Genomic DNA, 10,169 nt, shown 5'->3' with positions numbered 1-10,169 from the left:
CCCCTAGCACCCCACCCCCCTCGTGCCCCCCGCCCTCCCCCCCTCCCCAGCAAGGTCCCAACTTCACAAGCCTGCAGGCTGGGCCAGGGGCCTCCTCTGGGTTTCCCACCATGACAGCTCCATCACACCATGGGTCTGAGTCCCAGCAGCCTCCTCCATCAGACCATGCAGGCTCAGTCCGACGGAGGAGGACTACCTCTCTATCAGACTGAGGGTTCCAGCAGCACGGGCTCTGTCTTTACGGCTCAGTTGCCTCATAGGGCTGAGCACAGGGCTCTCAACACCCATGCAAAGTCACTGAATGAACTTGAGAAAACTGGAAAAACACAAAAAAGTTGGAAGAGGAAACAAACCACCAGAGAAAGTTCTTACTACCACCTTGGTGCATTTCCCTCCAGCCTTTTTTCTGTGCCGGTTGTGTTTGTCGGACACCCCCGTGAGCACCCCATGAACGCAAGCCTGCCGCCTGCCCGCTTCTCTTCCACGAATAAATGCTGGGTTTGCAGAATGGACGTGAGGCCTGACAGAGCGGCTGAGTCGCTTGGGGTCATGCAGCTCCCAAAGGAGGGGCCCAGCCCTCCCGACCCCCGGGGTTCAGCACCCCCTGCCCCACAATAGTCTCAGCCCCAGAGGTCCCTATTTCCCGCTGTCTAGCTGAACGTCCATCATCTGTGAAGCCCAGGAAAACGGGGGTCCCTCACAGAAACATAGCGAGTTCACACGTGGAGCATACCTTACAGGTTTGCGGCTACCCCTTACCACACGTTCCTAAAACCCCAGCCCAGCCCTCATGTCCGACGTTCTCTCTCGTTCCTCAGACATTCTTGGGGTTCCACTCTGCGCCAACCCCGAGCTGAGCCCTGGGACCCAGGGATGAATCCAGCAGAATTCCGCCCTTGGAGCCCCAGGCTGGAGGGCAGGAGACTGGGGAGCAGATCCAGTGCTGGATCAAAGATATGAGCAAAGATTCCAGGGTAAGGGGGCACGGGAGGGGAGCCTACCCACCCTGCCTGGGGTGGGCGCAGGGCAGCCCGGAGGGCTTCCTGGAAGAGGAGGGTCTCTTCCAGCAGGGGCTTGAAGAACCAACAAAAGCCCCCAGTGAAGAAGGGAAGAAAAGAATTCCAGACAGAGGCACAGCAGGGGGAGGGTCCAGAGGAGGGAAAGGCGGACAGCAAGCAGGAATACGAGCTGACCTGCAGGCAGTGAACGGGGAGAGGACCCGGGCCGCCCACAGGGCTCCCTCTCACAGCTGTGGGCAGCGAGTGCGGCTCCAGAGGCCAGTTCCCTTCAGAACCAAGCTTGGCAAAAACTTCCACCTTCAACCATCAGATCTGCAAGGCCCCCGGGGCAGTGGTTCCGGGTTATTTCCTGGGAGAACCAACCTCAAGGCCTGCCGGGATCTCTCTGGAAACCAGACCTGTCCCAAAGGCCAATCGATGTCCGTCAGGCCAATGTAAAGACGTGACGGAGAACAAGGACACAGGTGTGACCCTCACTTGAGAAAGCAGATTCTACCCCCCATTCACAAATCGGAGACCGACCCACCAGAGGTCACAGAGCACGTAAGCAAGCAGTAAGTGGGCTTGGGAGCAGAAGCCGGCCCTCTCTGGCTCCGAGGGCGGCCCCAACCACGGCCTAAGCGTCCCCCACTGGTCCCCAGGGCCTGCAGCGCTGGCCCCTGGCCAGCGCACCCAGAATATATTTTATGAATGAGTGAACAAAAGAATCCGAAAGCCCTGTCCTTCCGCCCACGCCTCCAGCAGCAGGAAGGAGCCATCTGCTACTGTTTTTTGTTGTTGCTGTCACTCTGAAAATCAAAAGCCCAAACCTGAAGTCACAGCTGTGTCACTTCGGGGCGGGCAGAACCCCCAGCCCCCGACCCCGGACCAGAACAGAGTCCGGCACCTCGGCGGAGGGGTCAGACAGCTGAGGACCAAATCTCCGCTCGGCCACTAACAGCATGAGACTGGACCCGTCGCGCCCCTGCTCTGAGCCTCGGTGTCTCCGTCACTAAACGGAGGTGCTGAGGACCTGCCCTGCTGGGTGCGTGCAGTGAGGACTAAGGAGCCAGGACCCCGCAAGGGTGGGTGCGGGGGAGATCCCGTCCCTCTGGCCTCCTCTGCCTATGACCTTGGCCGCCGAATGAGCTCTGAAACCCTCTGCACTAACCAAGCTGGATGTCCTGGTCCTGTGTGCAGCCGAATGGCTTACACATTATGAGGCATCCACGTGGCCAAAGGGCACGCGGATGGGGAGGGGCTGAGGAGGGCGCGGGCAGGTGGCTCACCAGGTGGCTCACCGGGCGCGCGCGCGTGACTCAGCGGGACTCGTCGAGGCTGCACGTCTGGGGTGGGAGCTGCCCCCAGCTGTATGCTGTGCAGGGAAGCCCGGCTGCCGGCATCTCTGATAAATATTTTATCACTGCTCACAGAGCAGGCAGGCCCCAGGAAGGTGCCTGCAGCCTCTGATCCCACAGAGCACCCCTTCCTGCCCAGACAGAAGGAAGTGGCTGGGTGGGGTGCCGGCGGGGTCAGGAGCCCAGATAGCTAGCTCATTCCTGCCCTGCTGTCACTTCAGGTCAGCTCAGCCCAGCAAATGCCCCTGAGCCTCAGCCACAATCTGCCTCGCACCGGGCTGGGTGCTGGGCTCCACTCTGCCCTGGACAGCTCCCAGGCTCCTTTGCACTGCCCCCGGAACACCAGCACCCTGCACCTTGGCCTGGTCAGACACCCCTTCCTGTTGGCCCAGAGCACTGCCACCTCCTCCAGGAAGTATTCCTGGCTTTTTACTTCCCACTGTGTGACCCTGGGCGGGCCCATCACTCTCTGAGCCTGTTTCTAAAATGGGGCTGGTGGTCCCCACTCATGGGGGACCAGATGTGACTGTATAAACAAAGGATCTCCCAGCTCCTTGCCCACATGGACTCATTCTTTTTGGAGGGACCTGAACATTTGGAATCAAATCAATGAATATTATAGGGCATGTCTAGGGGTGGGACACAGGAATGTATAGAGCCTGGCTCCTACTTGCAGGGCTCCACAATTTAACTGTGGAGAGAGGACCTAAATAATAATAATAGTAGTAATAATAATAATAACAGCAACAGTAATAACAGCTACCACATTTCAAGCCCCCACTACTGCCAGATAATTGACATCACATCCCCTTGTCTACTCCTCCCAGCAGCCCTGTGACGTGAGGTTCCTACCCTCATTTCACAGCACGGCAGGAACCTGAGACTCAGAGAGGGGCAGGACCCTGCCTGAGGTCACACAGCTTGGTGGGGCTGACCAGCTGTCCTGCTGGATCTCTGGGGTGTGCCCTCGGGGTCAACACCTGCTTTTCACATCACTGTCCATGTGGGGGCTCCACTGAGAGGGGGATGGTCCAAGTCAAATTATGAAGATGCACAGGATACAGCGCAGCCAGTAAAAAATCGTCACTGCTCTTTAGGAGCTACTGGACTATTGAGGGAACAGGGGAAATGCTAGTAGTATTACAGTAAGTGAAAAGGAACAGGATACAGAGCTGCGTGTGGTATGATGACATCCTGTAAAAATAGTTCTACATCAAGATGTATTGATTCAAAAAAGACTGGAAATGATACACAAAATGATAATGTTCAGAGGCTGAGGTTACAGGTAAAATCGGAGCCTATTTTCCAGACTTTGTACAACATGGCTATGTTGGTTTTATAATTTAAAATTTTCCTTAGAAATAGGACTGGGGGGCTTCCCTGGTGGCGCAGTGGTTAAGAATCCGCCTGCCAATGCAGGGGACACAGTTCGATCCCTGGTCCCGGAAGATCCCACATGCCGCGGAGCAACTAAGGCCATGCGCCACAACTACTGAGCCTGCTGTGTACTCTAGAGCCTGCGAGCCACAACTACTGAAGCCTGTGCACCTAGAGCCCGTGCTCCGCAACAAGAGAAGCCACTGCAAGGAGGAGCCCGCGCACCGCAAGAAGAGTCGCCCCCGCTCGCTGTAACTAGAGAAAGCCCGCGCGCAGCAAGGAAGATACGACGCAGCCAAAAATAAAAATAAATAAAATAAATAAATTAAAAAAAAAAAGAGGTGGGATTGGTCCACCACAAGGGTTTATTGAGCACCTAGTGTCTGCCCTCCCTTGCTGAGAGTCTTCTCCTCTCTCAGCCTCAGATTTAGTCAGTGGGAGGAATGAGGTGGACACCATTGTAAGTAACGAAGAACTTGAGGCCACCGTCCCCATCTCTCCATGGTTGGGCCTGTCAGCAGCTCAAACCCAGCACAGCCAAAGCCAGGCTCAGGATGTTCTCCACATTAAGTCAACTGTACCAGGGATCACCACCACCACCACCTACTCAAGTCCCAGAATAACAATCACAGGGGCTCACGAGGTAGTGAGCTCCCTGTCATGGGAATAACCAAGCAAGGAGCATCATGTCTCTCCACCAGGACGTGGCCTCAATGGCTGTCTTTCAGTCCATCTTAATGAGACCCGAAGTCTTACCAGCTGTGTGACACTGGACAAGATACCGACCTCTCTGTGCCTTGCCCTCCTCATCTGTACAATGGGATCATACAATGGCCTCATAAGGCCTCAGAGGGTTAACTGAGAGCAAATATGTAAGATGCCTCCCAGGTGCCTGTCCAGGACTATTTTTATTTCACAGCTTTACCTACCCACTTGTGGGAGCTAAGTGGGACAGAAATAAAAACTCCTGTTTCACAGATTTGAAAACTGAAGCACAGAGAGTAACTCCCCTCAGACTCAAAGGGGTGTAAGTGACTCCAAGAGGATTGTTTTTGCTGGAGAAACTGCTTTGGCAACACAAAGAAGGCCTTTAGCCAGCCCAGCTGATGGCACAGAAAGCAAAACCTTAAGAACCTTCCAGAAAGTGAGCAGGACTTCTGCTGGGGTCAGAGGAGCCCACGGTGGCAGCTCCTGACAGTGAGGCATCTTGGTGACATCCCCTCACCTTAAGGCATGTAGCATCGTGGAAAGTGGGCGCGCACATCTCATGCCAGAGACCCTGGGGTTTGAGCCCCAGCCCTGCTCCTTGCTGCCCTGTGTCTCTGGGCAGCCCTTGGCCTCTCCAAGCCTCAGTTTGCCCATCTGTTAACTGGGCATGGCCACGATCACCTTCTGGGCTGCTGGGAGGAGTAAGTGGGACGGTACCTGGGGAAGACTTCACACAGGGCCTGGCACACAGTAGGTGCTCAGGGAATGGCCGTCCCCTGCTTCCTTCCAGAGGTAAACCCAGGCTTTGGAGTCAGAACCGAGGAGAGCAATACTCCCCGCTGCAATGAACTACATAGATTTTCCTGAAAATCTTTTCAGAAAGGAGCTGGCCCTGGCCCCTCCCCACTTGCACCCGGGTGTAGTACGTGGTAATGCAGTAGCAAATGTCACCTCTGTCCTCTCTGCTCTCCCTAGAGGGTACAGATGGGCGCCAGCATCACCTGAGGGCTTCCTTGTGCACCGAGGGGCCCTGTACACGGCTTCACCCATAGTCATCACGTGACCCCACAAGTGAGTTTCCAACAACAACATTAACACTAATACTGATAAGAACTCCAGGGCCGGTGCCAGGCCAGCCTGACCGCAAGCCACTGTCACTGCAAGACCACATGTCACTGCACGACCACTCTACCACACCAACACAGGGCACTGTCCTTCTGGAAACCTCCCATGAAGCCACGTTGTCCTCACAAGCACACTATGTGGTAGGTGCTACGATAATCACCACGTCATAGATGAAGAAACCGAGGTGCACAGAGACGTTTGGTGACTTGCCAACATCACACAGCTGGTGAGAGGTGGGGCTGAGATTCGAACCCAGATGGCCTGGCTCCAGAACCCAGGTCTTAATCACCTAAGTGTGTTTTCCAATCCACTCTATACAAATGAGAGCACCGAAGCTCAGCAGGTGGACCTGACTCTGGGGTCTCCCGCCTTTGCGGCCCCTCCCTGGCCCCTGCTGGCTCCCCTTCCAGGCCACCCAGAGTCCAGGGTCTGAGGTCAGAGCCAAGTCCTCTAGGCAGTGGCAGCCGGGCTGCTCCCCTGAGACATCTGGATTCCTGAGCCACTCGAACTCTGCTCACACAGAGTTTCAAAGTCTCTGTGCCTCTAGGTGCTCCCCCACTGAGGTTCGATTTTGAGACATAAAAGAGGGATGTGGTTAAAAGAAAAAAAAAAAAAGAAGGTTATACTGTCACCAGGAAGTCACCTCCCTGCCCCACTCTCCCACGCCTTCATCACAGCCCATGGTCCTAATTCATACCTCCCGACCCTAACTCTGGTCCTCCTCAGCATCCGTACCCCTGAGGGCCACCTGGGCTACGGGGTGAGTCCCGCAGCAGGACGTCCTGACCCCGCTTTTGACCCGGAGGACCACTGACAGCACGTCTGACCCAAGAGTTCCCCATCCAGGTTGCTTCTGTGGCCTCCCCCTTTCTGCGTGGGTCCCTCAGCCTCCCTGGGGACGCTTGCCATCCTCCAGGCCTGAAGAAGGCCTGGGGCAACGAGTGAGTGAGTGAGTGAATGAATGAATGAATGACTTTTCCCATTCCTCTCTGGGCGTCGCGAGAGCTCTGCTCTCCTTACAGACGTCCCAGAAGATGATTTTGTTCACGTCCATGAACGTCCACAATTTGGGGAACCTGGTGAGGGCCCGGGGCTTTCGCCTTCCTTCTCCCATCCCAGCCTCTCCAGAATCTGCCGGGAGTCGCCCGTGGACAAGGGCGTTGTCTCCCAGCGCCTGCCTTGAGCAAGAGAGCTGGCACCGTGGCACGGGCGCGCAGCCGGATGCCATAAAATGCCGCCTCAGGCCGCGAGGCGATTCCGCGGGGCCATCCTCAGGCCTTTTAAGCCACCCGTTAGAAACAAAAAATCCATCAGCTAACAAATGTTTCGGCACAGACCACTTGCCCTGCTGATGAGAAATTAAGTTCACGTGACTGTCCCCATCACCAGAGAGTTAAAACAGCCGAGACACGCGGAGTGCCAGCCGCTCTCAAAACGGGTACCCACCCCCACCGCCAGTTTGCGGCGAGCTTGTGATATGTCGGGCGTTGTGCCTCTTTGGATCCTGACTACCCACAAGGAGTTCGTAATACTAAGATTCCCAGTTTTCAGATAAGGAAACTGAGGCCCAGAGAAGCAGTGACTTGCCCAGGGCCACACGGCCAGCCAGTGGTGGATGCTGACCCAGGTGCTCACCCAGGTCAGCTTGATTCTATAGCCCTCACCCGCCCCTTACCGCCATTTAAACAAATGGCTCAGAATCCCAGACCGTTTGGCAGGGAAGACCCTAGGGAGGCCCTAATCTCCTCTGACCGACGGGGACGTGGGCTCAGAGAGGGGAAGTGGCTTGCGCAGGGACACAGCAAGGCCATGCCCCCAGGATGGACTCCTCTTGGGTCCGCTCCACTGCCTGCCAGCCAGAGAGAGCTAATATGACCTTGGCCGATCACCCAATGCCACCACCCAGCGGCACCCACACTTGAACGTGCACCAGGAGCGGGCGGGAGTGGTAAAATGCAGATTCCTGGTGCCCCATCAGAGGTCAGGATAGGAGTCCAGGAATCTGCATTTTATCAAGCCCTGTCATTAAAGAGGACAGTCTGGTGGTCCCAGGCTCTTCGCCCAGAGCCTCCAGTTTACCCCTCCAGGGAGGGTCTTGGGTTGGGCCTGGTGCAGCAGGTCTGAGAGGCCGCAGAGAGCTCGCCCTCCCCCTCCAGATGCCGCGTCCAGCGACCGGCCTTTGGGATCCCTGGGAACTCAGGCACAGGCACGCTCTCGCCAAGAGCATCGCTCATCACCTGGACACGCTGGGTTCTCACGGCGGCTGCACACAGCTCTCAGGGCTGCCCCGAGCCAGAGCCACGGATGGGGAAATGGAGCTCGCCCTCAGGAAGCGGCCTCGCCCGAGCAGGGCTGAGACCACACCCTGTGACCTTCGGGCCAGGGACCCTCCCCCAGCCCAGCAAGTTCTCCCCTACCTGGGCTCCATCGGAGAAAATCTTAGAAAGCGTCAGGCGCTGCTCATGTGAACGGGGTCTCGCGCATGATGAGGTTTTGCCAGAGGCCCAGACCCCACCCCGGACCGGGCAGCCCTGCCCCGTGGGCCACCTCTCAAGGGATGGGAGGGGGCTCACCAGGTTGAGGGCACGAACCTCTACAGGCTCCGCCTCCGCCCTCAGATGTGCTCTGCAGGGCCAGCTCCCTGCAGGAAGGTGGCGGGTGGCCCAGGCCAGAGGCCAGAGGGGTGGGGCCGCACGCCGAGCCAGGACAGGGCTCAGAAAGGAGGTGTCTCCCTTCTGACCATCTTTGTTTGCTCTATTAAGGGGGGGGCAGTGGAAAGACAGCGGGTAGCTGCGATGGGGAGGGGCAGTGTCGGGCGGGGGAAGATCAGGAAACAAGGCAGCTGGACAAGCGGCCGGACGGACACGCAGAGACCCACCCACGGAGACAGAGAGAAACTCAGAGACAGAGAAGAGAAGCGGGGGCGGGGGGGGGCGGGGCGTGGGCGAGAGAGAGACTGCGAGAGAGGATGCGCTCCGGAGGTCCCAGGAGACGGGGGTGGGAGGGGCTGGACCCCCAACCAAGGGGAAGGCCCGACCCCCGCCCAACCCATGTCCCCGCACTCGGCGGGGACGCGCGCGCGCGCGCGCGCACACGCCACTCCGCCGGCGCCGCCCGGGCCCCCGCCCTCCGAGGGGCGCGCGTGCCGCCCCCTGCCCACCCGGACCCCTCCCCCGGCGGGGCCTCCGGGACCCGTCCCCGCCACTCACCTTGGTCCCGCGCCACCTCCGCCGCCGCTGCCACCGCGCAGAGCCGGAGCCCGGGGCCGGGGGAGGGGGCCGCGGAGGCCCCGCCCCGCCCCGCCCCGCCCCCCGGGCCCGCGTAGGGCGCCCGACGCGGCCCGAGCCACCGGACTCCCGGGCTGCTGGAGACGCGCGGCAGGCAGCCTACCTGGGTCGCGGCTACGCCCACCCACCGGGGCCCGCCCGAGCGGGGAGCCGGGGGCCGGGGGCCGGGGGCACCCTCCCGGGATCCGCCCCCCCCGGGCGCACTGCGCAGGCTGTGGGCGGTGCCCGCCGGGGAAGGGGGTGTCCCCGGCCACCCTGGCGGCCCAGATCGGCTCTCCGGCCAGTAACGCATTCCTCCGCGGCCCTCCAACGCCCACGGAGCACCCCTTCCCCAAGCCCCAGCCTGTGGGGGTCGCCGGTAGCCCGGGGGAAAAATCAGACACTCAGATTCAGTCCCTGCCCTGGGGCTTGGGGTCTTGAGGGAGGCCGAGGGGGTCAGGGATGGGACAAACAAACGCTTCCAGCATCTAAATATCCCAGGGCCATGGGTGTCAAAGGATGGCCCGACTGCTCCGTGGGCAGCACTCTGGAACTTGGTAGGATGGAAATTTTCGGGCCTCACCCCAGACCTACAGAAACTGGGGATGGGGCCTAGGAATCTGGGTTTTAACAAGCCCTCCTGGTGATTCCCAAGGTCCCGTGAAGTCTGAGAAGTTCTGCTCTGGTGGAAATAGCCCACAGCCCATGCCCCACACCCATAGTAGGATGTAAATTCCCTGAGGGGGGGGATTTGTCGCTTTTCTTCCCCCAGGGGGTCCCCAGTGGTTAAGACAGTGTCTGTTGAAAGAACACGTGGATGAATGGCCCCGTGGTGAGCAGCGCTGGTCACTTCTCACTTGTGGCACCCGCTGCCCCCCAGATCCGTCCGCTGCTGGCTCTGCGCCTACCCGGGTGGGCTGCCTCCCCCACTGGTGCCTGGTTGGGTCTGGCCAGTGGGGGCAACAGCTGGAGATCAGAGGGAGAGAGGATGGGGCATTTCCTCCCACTGCCATGTGCTGTACACTGACACTGCCGGTGCCCCTGAAGCCGCATCCAGCCTCTGTCCCCCGACACTGAATTAAATCTCAGAGACGGAGTTTTGGGTGACGTAGAAAAGAACAGCTTTATTGCTTTGCCAGGCAAAGGGGTCCAACTGGGCTCCTGCCTTCAAAACTGTGTGTCCCACCTTGGAGAGGGTAATGAGAAGTTTTATAGTAATGCCTCTGTACCCCGACACCGAATTGAATCTCAGAGACAGAGGTTTGGGTGAAGTAGAAAAGCTTTATTGCTTTGCCAAGCAAAGGGGGTCACAGCTGGCTAATGCCCTCAAAACTGTG

General features: G+C 58.7%; 1 protein-coding gene across 1 annotated transcript in view; it reads right to left on the bottom strand.

Moving 5' to 3' along the window:
• PRR5 (proline rich 5) overlaps window positions 1–8,829 on the bottom strand; it is a 51,493-nt gene extending 42,664 nt beyond the window's left edge. Inside the window, exon 1 of the mRNA XM_028490706.1 lies at window positions 8,776–8,829. The gene's annotated coding sequence lies outside the window, so the exon portion shown is untranslated. The remainder of the gene's footprint in view (window positions 1–8,775) is intronic.
• Window positions 8,830–10,169: the final 1,340 nt, after the last annotated feature.

This window comes from Physeter macrocephalus, chromosome 6 (assembly GCF_002837175.3).
Source record: "Physeter macrocephalus isolate SW-GA chromosome 6, ASM283717v5, whole genome shotgun sequence".
Classification (NCBI taxonomy): domain Eukaryota; kingdom Metazoa; phylum Chordata; class Mammalia; order Artiodactyla; family Physeteridae; genus Physeter; species Physeter macrocephalus.
This window is presented reverse-complemented; position numbering and strand designations above follow the sequence as displayed.